The 21,992-nt window shown below is 39.2% G+C and overlaps 1 protein-coding gene and 1 long non-coding RNA gene across 9 annotated transcripts in view; one reads left to right on the top strand and one right to left on the bottom strand.

Annotated features, from left to right (window-relative positions):
- Positions 1 to 21,992, bottom strand: part of TDRD3 (tudor domain containing 3) — a 442,979-nt gene that overhangs the window by 373,593 nt on the left and 47,394 nt on the right. The gene's annotated exons all lie outside the window — the stretch shown is intronic.
- LOC140912051 (uncharacterized) lies at positions 495 to 21,366 on the top strand. The gene is made up of 4 exons (XR_012159211.1): positions 495 to 911; positions 2,601 to 2,730; positions 15,332 to 19,768; positions 21,308 to 21,366. It is a non-coding gene; the product is annotated as an uncharacterized lncRNA (long non-coding RNA).

Raw genomic sequence — 21,992 nt, 5'->3', positions numbered from 1 at the left:
CACTCCAAGCGTAGATAGATGCAACAGTCAAATGCCTTACACGTTTACTACATTAAGGCCAAGTCTGCACTACAAAAGTAAGTTGACCTAACTTATGTTGGCATACAGCTGCCACAATAATTACATTGCTTCCGCTGACACAAGAGGGGTTTTTAAGTTCCTCTGATCCTGTGTAAGAAAAGCAGCACCAGGCAGCTGCAGAGGGAGAAAAAACATCGCGAAAAGCCAAGTAAGTATTACAAAGGTGGTAACAGTATTATGATGCTTTAACTTGCATAGAATTGTAGTTTGTTTTAGAATTAAGACTTGAGATAAGTGGTAAATAGTGACAATTTACAGCGAAAAACCCAAAATGGCAGCCGCAATGATTCTCTATTATAGATCTTAAAATGGAGGATGCAGAGCAGACAAGGGATAAAGGTTAGATAGAGTTTAATGGGGAATGACTCAGCATACGTCAGAACACCTAAAAGGGAGGGCTCCGGAGAGAGGAGGATCTATGCTAGTAAGTCAGGCGAGCAGAGGATCTACGCGACTGAGTTAGGAGGAGGAGCAGCTTGAATAATAGGTAAAGCTGATTGGCTAAGCAAATGTCGCTACATTGGGGAGGATCTATGCTAATGAGCTGGACATGAGAAAGCAACCAATGAGAGGAGGGCTGGTAATCCTATATAAAGGCTGACAGCCAGCAGGCTTGTGTGTGGGTGTTTGAGCTGCGGTGAAGAGATCAGGAGCTGAAGAGAGTGGTGGGAGCTGAAGAAGCCACAGCAGCAGAAGAAACAGCAGCAACTGAAGAAGCCGCAGTAGCAAAAGCAGCAGGAGAAGCAGCAGCACAGGCAATATGAAGCCCAATAAGACAGATCAAAAGGACCCTGAAAGATGAATTGGAGGAATTTTTGAGAAGGAAGAGTGTAAGTCTGATTTTCTATCTGTTTTAAAAGCGTGTCTGGGTGTGCCTTTAAATACAGTCAGATGTCTGCGTCTGAGTGACATCGACCGCACCCATTCTGTGACAGCTTGGCCGCGGCTCACAGAATGTTAATGTTAAATAGTAACGTCTCTTTAAATAACATTATAATCCCTTCCTGTATGTATGTATAGAAGCTCTGCTTGTCTCCTTGTGATAATTGTAGCACTGTGTGACAACATTGCATTGGGGGCTCTATGCATGTGTATGAGAGGTCTTTATGTACCTTAAGTGCTACACTATAACTGCTATATACTCTGTGTATTCTGTGCATTTTATTCTATTGCACTGCTTTAGTGTATAACTTCTAAATGTAAAGCAATTGTGTTTCACTATATCTTATGTATTGTAGTGTATTCTTCTTTTTTGCTTTAAGTGTATTGTAATTGATTATTTCTTTTAAATGAAATTACTGCTTGAATATCAATCCTTCGAGCGGAAGGCTGTATCCGTGTCCTCTCATAGATTAGGAGAAATAGTCTGCTCTGGGGAGTCCTCCACAGTCAGAGACAAACACCAAGGTAAAACCCCAGCAATTCCTCTAGGACAAGCCACCCCTCATTAACCATTTGGGTGAGACAAACTGACAATTGGTTTATGGTCATAGACAAACCAGTACTGAGGTGCCTTCGGTCCAAATTTTGGGGTAACAGTGCACGTCTACACTCCTTGTGTTGGTGGTGTGCATCCTTACCAAGAACGCTTGCACCATTGAACTATCGAAGAGGGTAACTGGTGAATGGCTTCTGAAAGCCAGCAACAGTTAATGTGAGCAACACAGTGTCTACACTGACTCTGCATTGACCTAACTACTTAGACATGGACCAATTAAAAATGCGGGATTAACTGCATTAAACCTAATTAGGTGGTCCACGGCCCACCTGTGGCCATGCTCCTGCCTAAACTCAAGGTCAGTTTTTTAGCAATAATAAAGCAACATGAGTCTGGCAGTCAAAAATGGGTGGGGGGGGAATGAAGGCGAGGCAAGAAGACAAAGCTAAGCAAAAAGACAGTTTGTCATCTTATTTTAAAAAGCTTGAAGTATTGAATAGTGAACATTCATCAAAAAGTATGGGCGAGGAAACATCTGAATTATCTGATCACTTGCCGAGTTCTGAGGATACCACAACGACTGCAGAAGTTGAACAAGTGGACTCTGAAGTGACAATGGAACTACAAAATATTGGTGATTTTGTCAAAGGAAGGGAAGAAACCTAGCCTGAAGACATTGCATTATGGCCAAAATCTGTTTCATTGGCTATGATAGAATATTTCTTAGTAAATAAACTGAAAAAAGTAAGTAATGTGGAAAATTTGAGAAAAAGAGTATGAGGTTGCAGGACAAAAGCAATTAAGAGGTCTTCATGAGTCTTCATTTTCTGAGGATGAAAAAAATGGAATTACAGAAATGACAATTTGGTTAATTTTTTCAGAAACCACTAAGGCAGTCTACTGTTATGTTTGCAAATTATTCCCTGATCATAGTAAAAGAAAACAAACATTTGTCAATGGGCATTCTAACTGTAGAAACATTGCAAGACATATTGCTGATCATGAAACTTCCAAAGCTCACGTTAATGCTATGTGTAAGCAAAGGTGTAAATTATCTGGAAGAATTGATTCTGTATTACAGGCTCAGTTTGAAAAGGTATGTCCTTATTGGAGGAAAGTGCTGAGACATGATGTTGCCACAGTCAAACTGCTGTCTTCTTTGGGACTACGTCTAAGAGAACATGATGAGTCATGTTTGTCACATCGAAAAGGTAATTTTTTTTTAACTATCTTGACGATTTTCTCAAAGAACATTTGAAAAATCATCACTATTGTGGCTCAGAAATGACCAACTTTTTAATGCACCAAACCTATGATGAATACATCACTATAATAGCAGAGCAGCTCAGAAACCAAATCACTGATGAACTAAAGGATGCCAAGTACTATTCCATAATAGTCAATTCAACACCAGACATGATTTTGAGGTATGTGACTGGCAATGGTGAAGTTGTAGAGCGATTTCTTTGTTTTGCCCCGCTAAAATCCCACACTTCTGAGACAACTGTTTTTGGGGGGAGGGGGCATGCCTGCGGACAGTCAATGTAAACAAAATGTCTCACGCCCCACCACCGGATTACCCTGATGGGCCATCTGACAAGGGTTGCCAATCCCTGGTCTAATTATTGTGATGTTTCTTGTATGAATATCTTGGTTAAGCTCAGCAGGGGCCTATCTGGAAGAAACAGGTAGGAAGGAAAAGAACGGCTCAAGACAGTCACCTCTGAGCAAACCTTTAAGTGGTGGTAACTGGCAATGGCAGAACTATTCCTTTGATGATTTTACTTATATCTTCAGCTATTCTGCAAAAATCTCATTTGGACCAGGAAAGGTTAAAGCCCAGGGAACAAATGAACTCTGGCAAGATTAAAAGGGACCAGCTCAAGAGAGAGTGGTTGTTCAGGGGAACCTGACTGAAACACAGGCATCAGCTGTGGTGTCTGGAGAATCTAGGTTTGTGTAGGTCAACCAACAATGGTGGGGCTCAGTAAATCAGGCATGCATGTAGACCGTTGTTTAAAAATCCTTTTTTCTCTGTTTTATTTTAGCAGTAGGAACAAAATACCTACTTGTATTTTAAGAAGGCTTTCTGATCACTGTATATCACTGGATACAGAGAACAGCAGTTAAGTACCAGAGCTCAGTTGGACATGCAGGGTAAGAACGGTACCATAGCCCAGGTCCCAGTCTAAGAATGGGAGAATTATGAAATTCCACCCCAAGATAAGCAAAGGAATGAGGCATTATACCAGAGTGGTAGTACTTAGAGACCAGAAAGGGAACAGAGTTGCAACCCTAGCTCTGCAACTGTCACAATTCTGAAGCAGTCTTAAACAAAAGAAGCTATTTCTCAAATAAGCACATATGGAACTGAAGTTATATTTCAGAAAATGTACAAACTACAGGTTTCAAAAGTAAAAGTTGGGACTCAGAATCAAAGGGTCAAATAAATTTGTCCAACATTTACATCTCCTCTTTCCGATGCACCACCTCAAGATGCAGCAGAGAAGAGCTCACAAGTAGATGAAATAAAAAAAGTAATCTGAGCCAATACACAAATCCAGTTAAACCATTAAACAAAGTGGATAGAAAGCACATTGAAACTGATGCAGTTTATTAAAAACAAAAGGGGAGGCCAAAGTAATAACAGAAGAGGCTCAAATAATACAACTAAACTCAGAGCAACAGAAGATGATACAGCACAATACAATCATCTGAAATTAGCCCAAGAGCCATCAGAAGTTCTCAAGTTCCAGCATAGTTCTGCATAAAGATGCTATCATTTAACCTCAAGTTTTAGTTGTTGAAAAGAGTCTTGCAAAATCAATCCCATGGGTTAGGGCAAAATAATTTTTAGTTAAAAAAAGTTAATTGCGGATAGTTATTAAATCTTAACTTAAAGTAACATTTCAGTCTTTCCTTTCAAATTCTGCCTGGTCAGACGGTATGTTCCTGAAAAAAAAAAGACACCATGACTAAGAGATAGATATGTGAGGAACCAACATCCAGTTCTCTGCTGTTAGACTTGGGTTTTCCTATCTGCTGAAGTGTCACAGTTTCACTTTCCAGCCACATAGTAGTAAGTAAGCAAATACTGTGATTGACACATTTCACCTATATTTTCTAGTATTCTACTAAAACAGAGTTACTAATCATTCTATTCTAGCAGGCAGTAACATATATTTGGGGGAGTAGCAGCAGCAGAAAGCTAAAACAACAAGACAAAGCACCAAAGCACTCTCTCTGAGTGAGAGAGAGGAGTAATAGTTTGTTCAAATTGCATGATTTCTGCCCCAACTCCTCCCTTTCTTCTACCTTTATTTACTTACTTTATTTACTGAATTTAGTGCTGGTGAAAATTAAATTACCTGGACACTCTGGAGAGTGACAGTTTTCTTTCTCTATAGCACGGGTCTAGTCTAGTACGGGAATCACCAGTGCAAGCTCACTTACACTGCTCACTGTCTTGATGCCTTAGTCTTACAGAGAGGATCAACTCTGTGCTTGAGAGATTACTTCCGTTTCTGTGCCTTCCAAAGTTTTTCATCTTTGAATGCCAATTACTTTAAACTGGGATGATGATTATTGGAACATGGATGCTCTTCAACTGGGAATTGAACCAAAGCCATGTCATTTAGGCACCTGAACAGCAACTGGATCATCATTTTTGGGCATTAATGATAATGGGCTAGATTTAAACTGATCCAAACATTTCCAGTTCCCTAACCATACAAAACATTTTTTTAAAAGTTGTTGTACAGCGACAACAAAATTACATTCTGCTCCTGTGAAAAATTCAGATCTTAACTGATGCAAAAGAAAAATATAAAAATTGTTGCCAATGTCAGTAACACCTTAAATAAAGCAGAAAGGTAAACAGCAGGCATTTAATGGTTTCTCACAGAACTATTACTGGACTCCTTTTTCCTCTTCCCAAGTAAGTCATTCATTGCTGAAAGTGTTACTGAGTTCCTGTAAAGTCAATTACCTCTAGATTTGCTGTATTACATAAATTCATACCAGTCTTCTTTAATTCTCTCCTCTAGCCTTTTATAGAACTTCTAAGACCTCTAATCTGTGTCATGTAATCAGCTTGGTTACTAGAGGCCATGTACATACCAGCTGTTTACTGTATGCATTATAAAAATCAGTAGACTACCGCATTTTATTATAGTCCTTTACAACTTCAGAGATATAAACCTTAAAGCTCTGTTAGGACTGCTGTACAAAGCAGAGTATTAGATAGGGAACATGTTTTCAAAATTAAATCGGATTGAAGTACTGCCATATAAGCTCTGCATATGAATATTGATGTATGCTTTGGCTTAAGTTGTAGAAATGTCTTTTTCAAAAGCAGCAAAAACTTCATCTTTTTTGTTTCACCTTGCATCTGTATATAAAATGCATGTTTGATAAGTGACGAATAGAGGAAGTTGTTTCATCACACTGAAGATTTACCAAATGAATAAATGTAAGCAAATACAGTTTACCCCAACGTTCAAGAGGAAAAGCAAACTGATAAGTATCACAATTTCCGTACAAAAATTTTATTAAATTTGGAGTTAAGTTTAAATATGCCTGAAGAAGAAAACTTTATAAACAAACAAAAAATATCGGTTGAAAGCCAAACCATTTAAAGTTAATGATATACTTAAACGCTAAATTGGGAAGGTATATGGGAATGTAGTTACGGTACAACAAAACTGTAGATCTTCACTTGTGTCCTTGCCACCCTCGAACTCTCCACGTAAAACAGATACGTGGAAAATAAAATAAAGTGGGAGTGGTTAAGATTCAGTGCATGCGGATGCTGCCTATATTTACTATGGGAAGTATAGTTGAACTGTTGTCTTACCTACTGAAAAAAGGGTAAAGACAGGTTAACTGTACCTATTATATTACAGCCAATTAATATTTTAATTGATATGGTTAATATGCCTGTTTGGCTGGTATCATATTAAACCTCATGAGCATTAAGTATTTTACCTGTAAACCAAATGCCAGGGTATATAGGATTTAAGAAAAAAAAAGGTTTTAAAATTTCTAAATATTACAAAGAGAAAAAAAAACAATGGAATCACTTTATTTAGATTAAAACATTTCTGGCATGTTTGACAGCACAGAGCTTCCTACATTACCCAGTTTATGAGAGTAAGACCCACTTCCTGTAGAGGACACTGCTCTTCAGGGGTCTGATCCTGCTTCCATTGACTTTTATGGGAGTTCTGACTAACTTCAGTGAGAGGACTGGGCCCTAGTTAAGCAGATCAATTAGTTCTTTACTGAGAGAAAAAGCAGATATTTTTAACTTAAAATCAACTATGTTCCCATGGCACACAGAAATGAGAAACTAGATATATCATTAACCATAAAAAGAGCACAGAACACATAAAAGAAATCACAATATGAAAATACAGAAATGTACACAATCTAGTCTCCAAAAATCTATTTTTCTGAAAAATTTCTTGAAACTAATTATTGTAATTAAGTTCATGATTAATTCCCTAAACTTCGTTGTTTTCCAAGTGCCCTAATATTTCTTAATTACAGGATCTTGTGTTTTTGATTGGCATAATGCAGAGTTTGTACTTTACAAACATAAAACCCAATATTAGTATTTGGAAAACAAGTTGATAGAACACCGCCAAACTCATGCAAACATTACACCATTATTTTAGCAAAGCCTTCTTAAACAGTTGTGAAATTCAAGAAATTTAATATCACTGTTGATATTTCCAAAGATCAGTATCTCTACAAATACTCTCTCTCCTTACTAGTCAGCCTTCTCCAGCTTTATTAATTTATCTTTATTTGTGATATTCAAAGAACTGTATGTATTTAATGAGGCTTTAATTTTGATTTTTAATATCTCCATGAGTGTGATATTAGTTTAGGCAACTGCAGACAACTAATTAGCATATTAAGACTAGTATATATGATTTCTCTTTTGTTCATAGGTGTGTATCAGAGCATAATATGGTCCAAGTTGGTTTTGTTGTCGTATTTTAATTTTTAAAGAATAGTATACGATTTCTTGCTCCTTCCTGCTATTCCTACTTAAATCTCCTCTTCGATCTAAACCTGACAGCTCTCACTCCAAGATTAAAAGTGTGTGTGGAATAAATATATTTATCTCAGGTTATCATATAAAATATATGACAGCATGGTGTGGTATCAGGATTTTGTTGCCATGGAATTGCCACATAACTCACAAGTACAGCCTAAGTTCAATGCAGGTTTTTTTGTTTTCTTCTATTTTGGGGGGAGGAGGGGCGGGGAGAAGGGAAACATCTCTGGTAGCTGGAACATGATTCTTTATTACATTATCCCTACCTCATATATGGTATATATGCACATATCTATGTACACTGGCCTCTTTTTGCATAAACACAAGTTTATACGCTCAGACACTTGCATGTGTTTTTTAAGCATTATTTTTTGCATGCACCAATTATATTTACACGGACAAAAAAAGATTTGTCCAAATATGCTCTGATGGTAAATCACTTGCATGTGCAAGCTACAGTGCTCAAAAATTCACATGGAAGTGTCTGGGCCAGCATGAACCTCCTTTAACCTGTATTGCTCCCAAGTACATTTTGAACCAAAAAAGCATACAACTTGAAAATATTACTCACACTCTAACCTAGAGAGGTATGTTTCTTTGTTTCAATATCTCTTTCTCCATATTTTCTGCCTAACATACGAATTCACCCTTTACAGTCTAAGATGGATACAAAATGCCATAGAGTTTTCCATTTACTGGTTTCTCCCAAGTATTTTTTTATTCTTATTCACTGTTTGGAGGTTTTTGGTGGGTTGGTTGGTGCAAAATGAAGTACATGATCTCTGAAAAGTACCAGCTAATATAAACAAATGCAATATTTTCTGGAAAAAGAGATATAGAACTGTACCACTCCAAGTCAATGGCAAAACTCAAAAATGACATTAGTGGGAATAGGAACAGGCTTTACATTAAGTGTCATAAGTGAAGAATTCAGCTCCAGCACCCAACTTAACAGTCCAGCCCTCCTCCACACAGATTCACAAAGCAGTCAGTGGCCAACTGAGCTGGGTATGCTGAGTATTGTGTGCATCTGGATGGTAACCAATCCTACTCTGTCCTTCATAACCCATCATAATCCAGTTTTGTGTTAACCTGTGCCAAAAGTCCTTTGGCTCAAAAGGAGATCTCCTATTAGGCAGAAGGCAGCCCTTCCGTCAACTCCACACACACACACACACACACACTGCCTTAAGAAGAGCTGGGGGTGAAGCAAAGGGAAACTACAAAAAAGCAAATATCTAGAAGAAAACTCAATTAAGCCAAAAGCCTAGATGAGCTCCAGGAAAAGCATCACCCCAAATTAGCACTCTCTAAAAGTTAAGGAGTCAAATCCTCATTTTTCTTCTTTAGTTAGTACTCCCAAAGGACAGGTCAGATGTGAGGGTCAGCAGAATATTAAGAAATTGATTTTCAAAAGGTTTTAGAATTATCTACATAGACTTGAGGTTACATGTGTATAGAAACTTCTGGTTGGTAGCTTTGCTGGCAGACACAGTAAGAAAAATAATATGAGGGGAAACTGAGATCATCAAAAAAAAAAGGAGTACCTGTGGCACCTTAGAGACTAACAAATTTATTTGAGCATAAGCTTTCGTGAGCTACAGCTCACTTCATCGGATGCATCGGATCATCAAAATAGCCATCATATTTAAAGAGCTACCCTTTGAATTTTTAAAGAGATTTCATCATTAGATAGGTTTCAGAGTAGCAGCTGTGTTAGTCTGTATCCGCAAAAAGAACAGGAGTACTTGTGGCACCTTAGAAACTAACAAATTTATTAGAGCATAAGCTTTCGTGGGCATAAGCATCCGATGAAGTGGGCTGTAGCACATGAAAGCTTATGCTCTAATAAATGTGTTAGTCTCTAAGGTGCCACAAGTACTCCTGTTGTTTTTGAATCATTAGATACAGTGCCAAAAAAAAACAAAAACACATGCATATGGCAATGGGATGGCATTTTATTTGCTAACCATTAATCTCAATGATTTTGATCAGCTGGCTTTTAGTTCTGAAGGCTCATCTTACATTGACGGGGCCAGGTCCCTGGTGTTCTCAGATTCCTGTGCTGCTTTTGAGTTCAGGCTTCTCTTTAGAGTGGACAGTCAAATGGGTTTCAAAAGTAGCCATCACAGGGGCATAACATTGACAAGGATTTTCTTTATTGGTTCCAAGAAGTCATGACAATTTCACATTTTTAGAACAGTCTTTGGGCAGGCACCGGGCAACATGATACATTTTTGATAAAAGAAAACAGAACACCTCTTGTGCATACCTTATAATTTAAGCACAGAAATTAATGCTGAAACTGAAAGAGTCAGATAGTCCTTGAGAAAACATTAAGATTAAGGGAACAGATCAGAAGTCAAGAATGCAGTAAAGGTTACCTTGAAGTATTTACAGTCCATAAAAGATTTATTAGTGGTGCTATGGCTGATGGACTCATAAGTCATCATCAAATGTGATCACCACATGGACCTGCAACTGCACATGGATGTCTCTAGGAGGTCTTTGGTTTGGAATCTATTTTTCACGAGCTGGAAAGCTGCTCAGTACTGGGTTTAAACCAAGCTGAAAAGGAGTATACATTTTAGAAATTTTCTTGATAATAATGGTAATTAACCAAGACAATGCTCTCACCTGAAAAAAGAATGCACTTCAGTCAGACAGCTAAATGGCTGTAAACACTGCCAACTGCCAGATCACCAGAGGTTATGGGCACAGTGAAATAATTAGTGTTATGATGTCTCTAAAGAAATATTTACTGACACCTTCTCTTGATTACGGAAATAGGGTTTCATATTTAATCTACACATATAATTTGGCTCATAGAATAGCATGCAGGCAGTTTGTGTGGCAGGATGCCAGCCAAGCAGCTGCTGGCAGCATTTTGTGACAGACAGCCTTTGCAAGAGGTATTCAAGCTAGGACAGACCCACTCAATGGCAGAGACTACCTGGACTCTGTCTCAGTAACAGCTCTACAAGGATACACTGTGGCTTACAGTCCAAGTCATGTGTCTAGGGGCTGGGCAGGCAAACAGTGTATCTGGCAGGGCAGCCAATCTGACCTTAAGGTTGGCCAGCGATAAACAGCAGCTAATGGCTAGTCTGAACAGCTACAGCCACTCTTTGCTGCAAAAGTTACATTCATTTCCCAATTCTGTTTAAATTTGTATTGTTTGTTTATTTAATAAAGTTTGGCTTGGTACTAAACTACCCTGGCTTGTAAACTCATCTTTTGGGCGAACCTTTGGGCATCTGAGCTCAGTTCCTTTAGCCCTCCTAACCACACATGGCAGTGTCTGGGTTTTTTGCTAGAGGATTGTTGGCCCTCCTAAGCAATCACAGCCCACACCAGAGGTCACACCTCTAAGAACCCCTCTTCTTTGCCCTAAAAAAGGAAAGTGCCCCCCTTCCAGCTGTGTTAGAACAAAGGGCTATTCATACTCTCCTGCTGCAAAGAGGAGGACAGGACATAGAGGAAACACTCAAATCCTTATCATCAGTGTATTTACCGGTGTTTCATTTCTGGATGCACTTTGTTCTAATACTGACTAAACATTGCTTTCTCTTCTCTGTTTGGGTCAAGTGAGAATTGCATTTGGGCATGTTTCAGTATATTATGTTACAACTTTGGGTGAGGTCAAAATTTATTTGGCTGTTTGAGTCAGGAACATAGGTAGGCAGAGGTATAGATTCCATTTGGAGTTAAGACTGAGGGCATGTCTACACTACTACGCTACATTGGTGCAGCTGGTGAAGACACTATGGGAGAGTGCTCTCCCATTGGCATAATTATTCCACATCCGCAAGAGACTGGAGAGAGTGTGTTCAACGCTTTAAGCCAATGTAACTTACATCACTCAGGGGCTGTTGTTTTCACATGCCTGAGCGACGCAAATTATATCAACTTAAACAGCAGTGTAGACCAGCCCTTAAGACTCACTTTTTGTGAATCATCTGGTAATAAAATTCTAACATGGTGCTCTGTACCTTGATACAAGCCAAGTATGTGTAGCTGTCCTTCTAACATTTAAGGCATGCAGGAACCAATTTTGAGCTTTACATTTCCTTCACTATTTTCCATCTACTACCAGTGATAATGGTAAATACTGTAGTTCTTGGTGGATCTTTATGAAAAAGTTAGAACAGATCTATACATAAAAATAGTCAGTACTGTACATTCAGTGAGGTATGTATACTGTAGAAAAAGTATGTGATTATATCATCCAAGATTCTACCATAACACATATCTACAAGGAGGCCAATTTAAGGTTGCACAGGTAGCCCCAATACTGGTGTTTCCAAACTTGGAAATGTTTGACTTTGCAGCCTTAACATTCTCTTTAACAAAAGTTTTTTGTAAGTGATATACATGTATATTCATATACTCATACAAACACGTCTATATGATATTTTTAAATTTCTGGCTTGTTATTCTGTGGGACTTGTTAGCACACACACAAAAAATGCATAAATGCTAATTATTTTTCCTTAGCTCTAAGCAATACTCTCTCCTCCCATGTAATTAATACATTGTGGGAATTTTTTTTTTTAATTCATCACTTCTTTCCATAAGGAAAATTTGTGGTACTTCAGAAGTTACTTTCCTCTACCTCACACGATCTACAGAGGACTGACCAATTTCAATAATCCATACCACGTTTTACATTTGGTTTCCTTCCATTTCACCCTTCTTTTTAACCCATGAATATATATATATGAATACTCCTACTGCAGCAATGTAAGGTATAGATGAACTGAGTCCACGTGTATTGTCACAGAATACAAACATTAAAAAAATAGAAGTGAACCTGAATTATTGCAGGTTAAGGAGAACACAGAGCCACTTTTCCCTTGAAAATTACAGTGGAATAGTTCCAATAAAGGAGAAAATGATTAAGTAATAAAAAAAATATTCATGGTTATTGACAATTGGAAAAAATTTCAGCGCCAACCCACAGAAACAAATTAAATGGCAATAAACTTTGTTAATGCAGAGTTAAGGTTGCCTGGTGACAGCTCATGGCCTCCCAGAATGCCCAGTTCAGCAAAACTCAAGCTTATGAAAACCAGGAAATGCAGAATTAAGGTAAATGCCCCGGCAGACTTAACTCCTGGAGCTGGCACTAGCCACAGGGAATTATGTGCATGCACGCCAGCTGCATTGTGTTAGATACAGCTGTAATGAATGGTGGAGGATTAAATTGGAGCAGCACAGAAGAGCTGTGATTGCGATAGTCAGTCATCTTCAGGGCTTTGGCCCTCTGTGTGTATGTGTGAGCCTCTCTACCTGACCCCCGTGTGTATGATCAAAGGAAAGAGGTACATAGGTACCTTGGGAAATCCAGTATGCCTCATGTTAGTACTATATTGTGTAGAGGCTGCATCACTAGTAGGGCACAGGGGTCTTCTTGCCATGGGTATTGTCAGCAGTTAGGAGGGAAACAAGTGTTCTCTATGAGTTCAATGAAGGGTAAGTGGAAAGTATAGGGTTTGATGGTATCATATGCATAAGGGTAAAGGGACTGTAAAAGAGGCTGAAGAAGTTGTAAAAATATAGTGCATGTGGTGTTCTTTCTGTGGAGTAGGCTAAGCATATGAGTGTACACAGTGCCTATGCAGTACAGAAAGAGAAATGTGTTGGTAGGGGTGGTGGTCAATTGTAGTTTTCACGTAGATGTGCAGTTCAGACACTCCTGGGGACAGGTAATGATCATACCTAGTTCTTACATAGTCCTTTCATCAATTGATCTCAAGGAAGTTAATTACTCCCCTTGCACAGACGGAGAAATTGAGGAGAGTCCAGGTTTCTTGAGACCCAGTCCACTGTTCTCTCCACTAGGCAACATCATTGCTATGCACTTTTTAAGTCACACACACAGGTAGCGAAATGGTGATAATGGCTGTGCTCTGAAATGGTTGGTGTGTAATCGTTAACAGCCAGTGAGAGAAATCTCAGACCGTTCTTCGTCCCAAAAATGTGACAGTTTTATTACAAGGTACTCACAGTACCTTTAAACATGCAAGAGAAGACTGGTATATATCTTTTCTCCCTCCCCGCTTCTCCACTGTTTCCCACCATATATAGCTCTCCCTACCACCATTTCCAGCTCACCCTCTCCCACTCCTGTCACATTAAGCCACTGGTATTTTAGAAGCCAGGTGACCACAAAATCCATTGATAAAACCTAGGGTTTTTTCCTCAGACACATCTTACTCAAATGACCCAAAATTTAGACCACTAACCCTACAGTACAACACCCTCCCCTGCGCGCACCGCACCCCCCAATATTCTGGAGATGAATGGAGATTTTGGAACACTTAGAAAAATTGTCCTTTAAACATTGGTTTAATCTTAACTGTAGCAAAGACTTTGCTATACTATTTAAGATTTTATCAGCGACTACTTTGCTATATGCAAATTCCCAGCACAGAATATTCCTGAAAGTGGCAAGATCTGAGAGGTGTGAAGTGGCTCATTCATCTTAACAGGATGCTCCCAACTGAATGACCACACCCCACGGAGATTGATATGGCCTGAAACAACTGTTCGGAGACATGTGAACTGCTCCATTCATGTTGGCTGGTGTTCCCATCCTCCCTCCCCAGCGTTGCAGAGCCTAACGCTGTGTCTACTACACCGCCTTTAGCGACCCGGCTGTGCTAGTACAGCCGTGCCACGAAAAGATGCGCAGTGCAGCCACTGTTGGTCAGCAGCAGAGAGCTCTCCTGCTGGCAAAACACTTCCACCCACAACGAGCGGCATTAGTGTGGTCGGCAAGAGAGTGCTCCTGCCGACCAAGCCCTATTCACACCAGCGCTTGTCATCAGCAAAACTTTTGTCTTTCAGGGAAAAGGGGGGTTAACACCTCTGAAAGACAAAAGTTTTGTCTTTCACTTGCCAGTGTAGACAAAGTCTATGATAAGCATCAATTATCATAAGCATCTCCTTAGCCCAGTCATGGCAGCATGTGCATGACTCCAGTATGTCAGTAGTGGGCTCTCCACCAAAGGAGCAGGCTTCCCAAGATCCTGACTCACATGGGTGGGGGAGGGGGAAGAAGCCCAGACACCCCCAAAGGGGCAGGCATCCCCAGAACCCGGCTCACGAGGAGGGTGACAAACCCCCATATATAGTTTCCCCCTCCCCTGAGTGTGGCACAGACTCCCCCTAGAGGGACAGGGGCAGGGAGGGGGGCTCAGATACCCCCTAAAAGGGCAGGAGCTGCCCAGATCCCAGAACACAAACGAAGACAGGGAGAGGGGCTCAGAATCCCCCAGATTCTGGCACACAAACAGAAGGAGAGAGTGTATGGGTCTGACAAGTGCTCTGGCCTCTACTCTCCCTCAGTCCTCCTGCCACTATCCCCTCTCCCTTCCCAGTATCCCCCTATCCTCATTTGAGACTCCCAACTCCTCTCCAGCGATCCCCATTTATGCCCCCTCACTGTAGTCTGGCAATCCTCTCCCCCTACTCCACAACCCACTCAACTCCCCCCTCCCAAAAAGAATTCACTTGTCCATCGACTTGACACTGGCTGCTAGATTCAGGATCAAGGGCTTACTGTTCATGCCCTTGAGCTAACCAACTGCAGTGAAAGCTATCCACTTAAATACTCTTTGGCTCTCTCTTTGCACTTGCTCAATGTAATCTGTTTGCTCTTGCATTTTAGGCATAAACCTAACCGGAGAAGCAAACTCTTTTGCTAACAATGTTCTCATTTTGCTCCCCACCCTCCAAAGAGCTAAATGGGTGCCATGAAATTTCTGGGGATAACCTCAAGTGAGTGCGACTCTTGAGCCAGGATTAGAACCATGCTTTGATTCCCTGGTATGGGCAGACACACATTGGCAATACAAGTCAACTTGAAGAAAAGCTGTTTTATTCTCAGAGCATTTTACACCTCAGGAACCCCTTACTCAACTGACTCCAAATTTGGACCACTGACTGAACCCTCGCATCACTTTGAGGTAAACCAAATATCAAGATAATCCAATTAACTGTGTGGATTTTATAGCATTTAAGATTAAAGCTTCAACAGAAAACTGGTCTTAACCCAACTGTAGCACAGCTAGCATTCCACTACAATCTAGTGTTTAAAAGGAGACAACTCTACATCCTTTATCCTAGTACCCTGAATAAAGAGAGATTCAAAAAAGTGAGAAGTTCCTCAGTGTAAATAGTAACTTTTTGAATTTGAATAAAATAATTATTTTACACCAGTTTGGATGCCCATGAAAACTTTTGAGAAAAAACTGTCCCATCACTAGAAAGCTATAAACCTCCAGGCAATGAAGCTTTTCAAACTTCACAAGACTCTTCTCAGACTTTGATGCCACATATTACATTTTCAATTTCACACCCTGCATTCACTTTGAAGTCTTATTCATTTTTATGGCACTACTGCCTTGGGCATCCTTCAGATCCTTAAATAACAAGGGGAACTACACTATCAATATCTGTGCCACAGTATATCACACATCCTGATTTACACATAGTTTTTGTTTCAGTGTTACTATTTTGGGGGCAAAGGGAGTTATACCAGGACAGCCTCTAGCACAGATGCAGTTATATCAATAGAAAAGGTGCCTTATACCAGTACATCTTATTCCCCTTCCTATACGGGTATAAGCATACTGGTATGCTTCCATCCATACGTGCATCCACATTAGGAGAGCTGTACCACTTTAATTATACCATAATAGTTAAATCAATATGTGGGTGTATAGACCAGCTCTAAGTCACCTTAAGGCTTACTCTGCTACAGAAGAGAAGGAAACTAAAATCAAAAGCTTAGTAGTAAAAACCTATCACAGTATAACCACCCATTATTTTGCTTAATGTTCAGTATTTTCTACAGATACGTAACACTGCATTAACAGTGTAATATCATGCACAGCAATTCACTGTATATAGTGTCAGATTAGATTTAGGACACTCAGTTGTCATTGTCACAGATCCACAGGATGGGTGCTACACCACCAACTTTGGAACAGTCTCCTGGAGGAACTCACTCAGTGTGCCAGAGCCCCAAGGGGATTCACTCTTCCTTCAGGATAGGTCACGAGGCCTCATCATTTCCTAAGACTGAACTTCTGTGGCTTCAGCACTCCGGCTTCACATCACAAGCTCTATTCAGTGAGTCCAACTGAGACAGACTCCTGATAGAGACTTTGTATGTTCTTCAGGAATTAATGCATCTCACCAAGCATTTGCAGAGACACTTAAGCTACGTTGTCAAAACCGTAGGGTTTATTCGTCAGCTGGCACACAACATAAGAAGTCCTCAGGTTAGCATAGAGAAATAAAGGTTAAGGCATAGATCATTCTGGTTAGCCCACAGTGCCCAGCCAAGCTGTAGGAAACCCCAGGTTCAGGTTCTGTCTCTCTTCATCTCACCTCCTTGTCAGTTCCTCTGTGAGGACCCTAACTCCCTCAAGCAGCCAACATTTAGCCCCCTGCTTCCCCCTCAGACCTTCCCAAACTTTTGTTCTGGAGCTAAGAGATCTTGCTCAGCTTTTTTGCTGAGAGGCGGGGAAATCCATCTCTGTCTTGGTCTATGGTTGACAGGTGTCAATGTCCTGGTGATTGGATTTGCCATTGTCTTCTCAGACTCTCCACTGATATGGGATCAGCCTTGACCAGTCCTTTTTAATGGCCATTCACATTCAGCTAGGCAAAATTCATACCTATCTCTCTTAGCCTACCCTGAGAGCAAACAGTAATTTTTCTCTCTCACTGAGTAACCATGTGCATTATAGGGAAAACTGAGGCACACAGAAGATTCATAGTCTTATTACAGAAAATTCCTGCTTCATCACAGTCATATTAGGCTTTTAATCAAACACTGCAGTTATCACAAAAATAAAAAAAGTATGTTTTCTACATACTAGAAATGGTTAGTTTCTTCATTAACCAATGAAGAAAAAGCAGCCAAAGCCTAAATTAGTCATTAAAATTATGAAGTTTTATCTACAGAACAAAGGGTGTTTGAAGGCTACAACAACAGATCAGAAATACTTCAGAGAAAAAGGAGGATGGTCCAGTTATTAGGAGACTAACCTATGAAGACCGGAGACCAATTCCCTGCTCCTCCACAGACTTCCTGAGTCACCCTTGGCAAATCACAGTTTGTCTACGTCTCAGTTCCTCATCTGTAAAAACAATAATAGCATTCTCTACCTCATAAGACTGTTGTGAGGAAAAATGCATTGAAGATTGGGAGGCACTCATTTGTAGTTACACCCAAGATGCATCTACACTAGAAACACTACAGCAACAGCTCTGTAGTGTAAACATTTACTACAATGACGGAAGGGGTTCTTCTGTCACTGACATAAATCCACACCTCCAAGAGGTGATAGCGCAACAGAAGAAACCACAGCTTAGGTAAGCTTAATTACATCACACAGAAAGTGAAATTTTTCACAATCCTGAATGAGCTATTTAATTCCCGCTAATTTTTTAGGGTAGATCAGCCCACAATAATTACTTATGTTTTAAGAGATCAGCTACCACTTTAAGGGTCAGGAAAAAATTCTGCCCATATCATGCCCTCCCCTCTCCACAAAAAAAAGGGTAAAATAGGAGAAGGGGGAGGGGTGGGTTTCTGTCCAGTTTTAGTGCTGAAGTTGTTCATAAGTCTGTCTCACTGTAGTGATATAGAGTTATCTGGATGACCTTTTTAAGTTACCTAGTTTTACCTACTTCCTTCCCTCCTCTCCTCTCCTCCCACCCTATCCCGCTCCAGTTATGGAAACCCAAGGTTAACTTTCTGGTTGGTTATCTTCTTTAGGTTTTGGTATGGACTTGAAATGAACACCTGTGGTATTGATGTCCTTAACAGATTCCTAAAAGGCTTATGTATGTATTGGTCAGGACAGCTGTGCAACACTGATGTTTTGTCATCCCCATGAGAGAGTGTTAATTAACAGAGTACAATGGAGTAAAACATCATTGCGTGCAGAAACTCAACATCCCAAAATGTACATAGCATAGCACTTCTCATGTGACCAAGAAGAAATCTGCAGGCATAAAGTAATTCACACAGTGGCTCTAATATAGGGCCTTTGGCTACTACCTTTCCAGCTTTTCTGAAGCCAATGCAGTCATTGTAGTGTCATGTAGTAATTGTTATGTGACTATGTACGCTTCTTGAAGTTTGCATGCTTTTTAACTATTAACTCCAAAAGTATAGTTTACTAATTTTCTGAAAGCAGTTAAATGGCAAAGTGGGTAAAAGGGTTAACCCTAAGTTTAAAAAAATATATATATTTTTTTGTTTATGAAGAGCAGAAATCTGAAGATAGGTTCAAAAGGGGTCTGCTTATATGCACAACACCCCTACTTTTAATTCACCAAAACCCCAAGAATATGATTAAATTAAAAAGCCTATGCAAAGATTTCATGAGGAAAAAAGGCCTCAAAAACAAATTGTCTAAATAAAAGGCATGGTATAACAAGATACTTTTAATAGGTTTGATGTTAATATTAAATATTGGGATAAATTTAATGTTAATAAAGTACCCCTGTAACAATGTATAGGGTGTATGATTTTTCAAAAAAAATTTAAGGTCATATGGTAATGATGCTTCTCACCTGTTACTTGGGAACAAACTTAAAGCTTAGCACTGCAGAAAAAACCATTACAACTTGGTCTGCTGTATAAGAAAAACTGAGGTACACCACCTCATAAATTTAATAACTGAACAGCGGGATAATTCACCCTAAACCCTTAAAAGGTAGAAGCCATTGAAACCTGGCCTGCTTATAGAACAAAAACACAGGAAACTCTGGGGGTAATTCCTCCGTTTTGCCTGCAATCAGCAAGGGTATTTGTAAAAGAAAGGGATATTTTAAGCGATAATCTTCCACCCCAAAAGGAGTAGAAACATGTTCTTTTTGTCTTTCAGAAAATCAGAAAAAGCTGGTACCAGCTAAAAAGCAACCCAGAATACCAAGAACCTACTATCACGACAAAAATTGTGTTTTGTGTTTTATGTTTTGTCTTGTGTTGTTTGTCTTGTTGCTAGCATTGTTGTGTATTGTGTTACAAAAAAAACCTACTGCATTAGGCAAAAAAGAATTAATAAGCATTTTAACTGTATTTACAGAAACCAATGTTGCAGAAGGGCAGATGTCAAGGAATGCCAGTCTGTTAACAGAAAAAACATCCTCAGGTAGCAGACACCATATTAGGAGGGATTGGTTTTTGGAGCAGGGATTATAAATACTGTAACCCTGGATATAATTAAGAATAAATTAAGTTCCTTGTCACAACTGCAAGATAGTCTCATTCACAAACAGGCAGATACTACTGTGGACTTGGTAAAAATAGGTCTGGGAAACCTGAAAGCAACATGGAAAATGTGGTGGTGGTTAAACACCACCACCTGGCTGCTGTATAAACAACAAAATTAGGGAATAAAACTACCTTGGCCATAGGATGTACTGAAATGCAAATTCTTAGTTTAGCATTACTTGAACACAAAATGTTTTGGGTGATACCTGGAAATGTTAGGGTATTAACGCATCTTTTAAAACAATGGAAGAGGTCCTTGTTTGACAGCTACAAATATGAATGGATGCAATATGTTTCCAGCATGGTTAAGCCTAATTTGTTATTCGGTGAAATTATTGTTAAAATTGCTCACCGACAGTCTGTGGAGACAGAAATATGGAAAGTGAGCCAGCTCCCAAAATTGACCATGGGATCCCCCGGATTATGGGTCAGTGGGCTAGGAAAAAGGAGAAATTATTGAATACCCAAGCATGTATGGAGTGGAGCTGGCCACTAGATTGATCTGGAATCTGAACTGGTAACTATAACATCAACTGGTGGGACAGTGTGTGCATGTGTGTGTGATTGAATGCATATGCTAATTGTTGTATCTCCAATAAATGCGGCATATTGCCTTTTCCCCTGAAAAAGATTCCGTGTGCTTCTTATAAGCCTAACAATGTGACTAGTTTTGTTTCTTTTTTGTGGATAACAAAGACTTGAAAGGTCACCCCCACCCAACCTGAAAAACATGAGTAGTCAGAAGGCAACAAATCTGGAGTTTCTAGTCCTCACCTACGTTAAAAACAAACCCTAAATTTCTAGACAAAGCCAGCTTAATTTATTTACAAACATTACAAAAGTAAAAACCGTCATTTTAAAAAAAAACCTACTTACTGAGCTGACACCTAGTCAGATTTGCCTCTGTATCTGCACAAAAATTCTACCTTGGCATAGGATTAGAAATGTGAAATTTCAGACAGATTCAAATTTTGATCATGCGACGGGGCTAGTAAGCACTAGGCTTATAATGGAAAGCTAGCTTCAACCTAAAGTATGTAGAGTCTAATATCTTTAAAAACCCCACAAGCTTTCCACAAAATGAGGTAACAAGTTTAAAATCTAATACATTAATCTGCTGTATCTAAACCAACTGCTAGCAAGATTTTTTGTCAAGGGTTTTATTGGTTAGAGCAAAAAAATGCAGAAGCATTATTCTGGGCAATAAAAATCAATGTATCAGCATATCACTCTTTGTGCCTTATTAAACATGTGGCAACTTAAGTTATCATTACATTTTATTATTATAAAAGTTACATTTTAAATTACTCTGTAAAATATTTAATGGGGCTTCTGGGTTATGGGACAAGAGATAGATGTGCAATTATTTATTAGACACAGCAATATCTTAAGTTTGTGTTTTTCTATCTATTATCAGGATCCATCCAATGATCAGACTGCAAATTCCCTCATCAGTTTTCCCAATCACTTTATCTACTTGCATTCAAAAAAGATCAAAGAGTTTTTACCCACTTCATTACTCTCAAATACACGTTTGCCTTTCCAAATTCCTCCCATGTCATTCTGTCAATGTTGTTTATATCTAACCATCACTATATTGCCGTATTTGCATGACACTCCACATTTCTGCAGCCTTCCTCTCCTCTTTACTCATATCATGAGCACTTCCAACAGATAATAAAGGCAACACCTTAATTTGACAAAATACTATTTTTTAATAGCATATGTGCAAAGATATACATATTGTCTCAAGATCCTGGATACCACTGACCAAAGGACATTTTCTTAAGACTAATGCTTTCGGTGAAAAATAACAGTTTACTGATATAGTAATCAAACTGTTGCTACTATGTTGATGCTTCTGGGAATGATATCACAGGCGAAGGAATCAACTCATACCTTTAGGTGGTAAGTAATTAAGTTGTTAGTGGTAAATAAATTACCTAATTTTAATATTTCTCTTTTAAACAAAGACATAGTTTTTTTGTTTTCTCATAGGCCTTTTAATGATCTATCTGTTACTAAGAAGGCCTCAAAACCTGCTTGTGGCCACAACACACAAAAACAATGCAAAAAATTCAATTCTATTAAATTGAAGGGTA

The sequence above is a fragment of the Lepidochelys kempii genome, chromosome 1, assembly GCF_965140265.1.
Source record: "Lepidochelys kempii isolate rLepKem1 chromosome 1, rLepKem1.hap2, whole genome shotgun sequence".
Taxonomy (NCBI): Eukaryota; Metazoa; Chordata; order Testudines; family Cheloniidae; genus Lepidochelys; species Lepidochelys kempii.
This window is presented reverse-complemented; position numbering and strand designations above follow the sequence as displayed.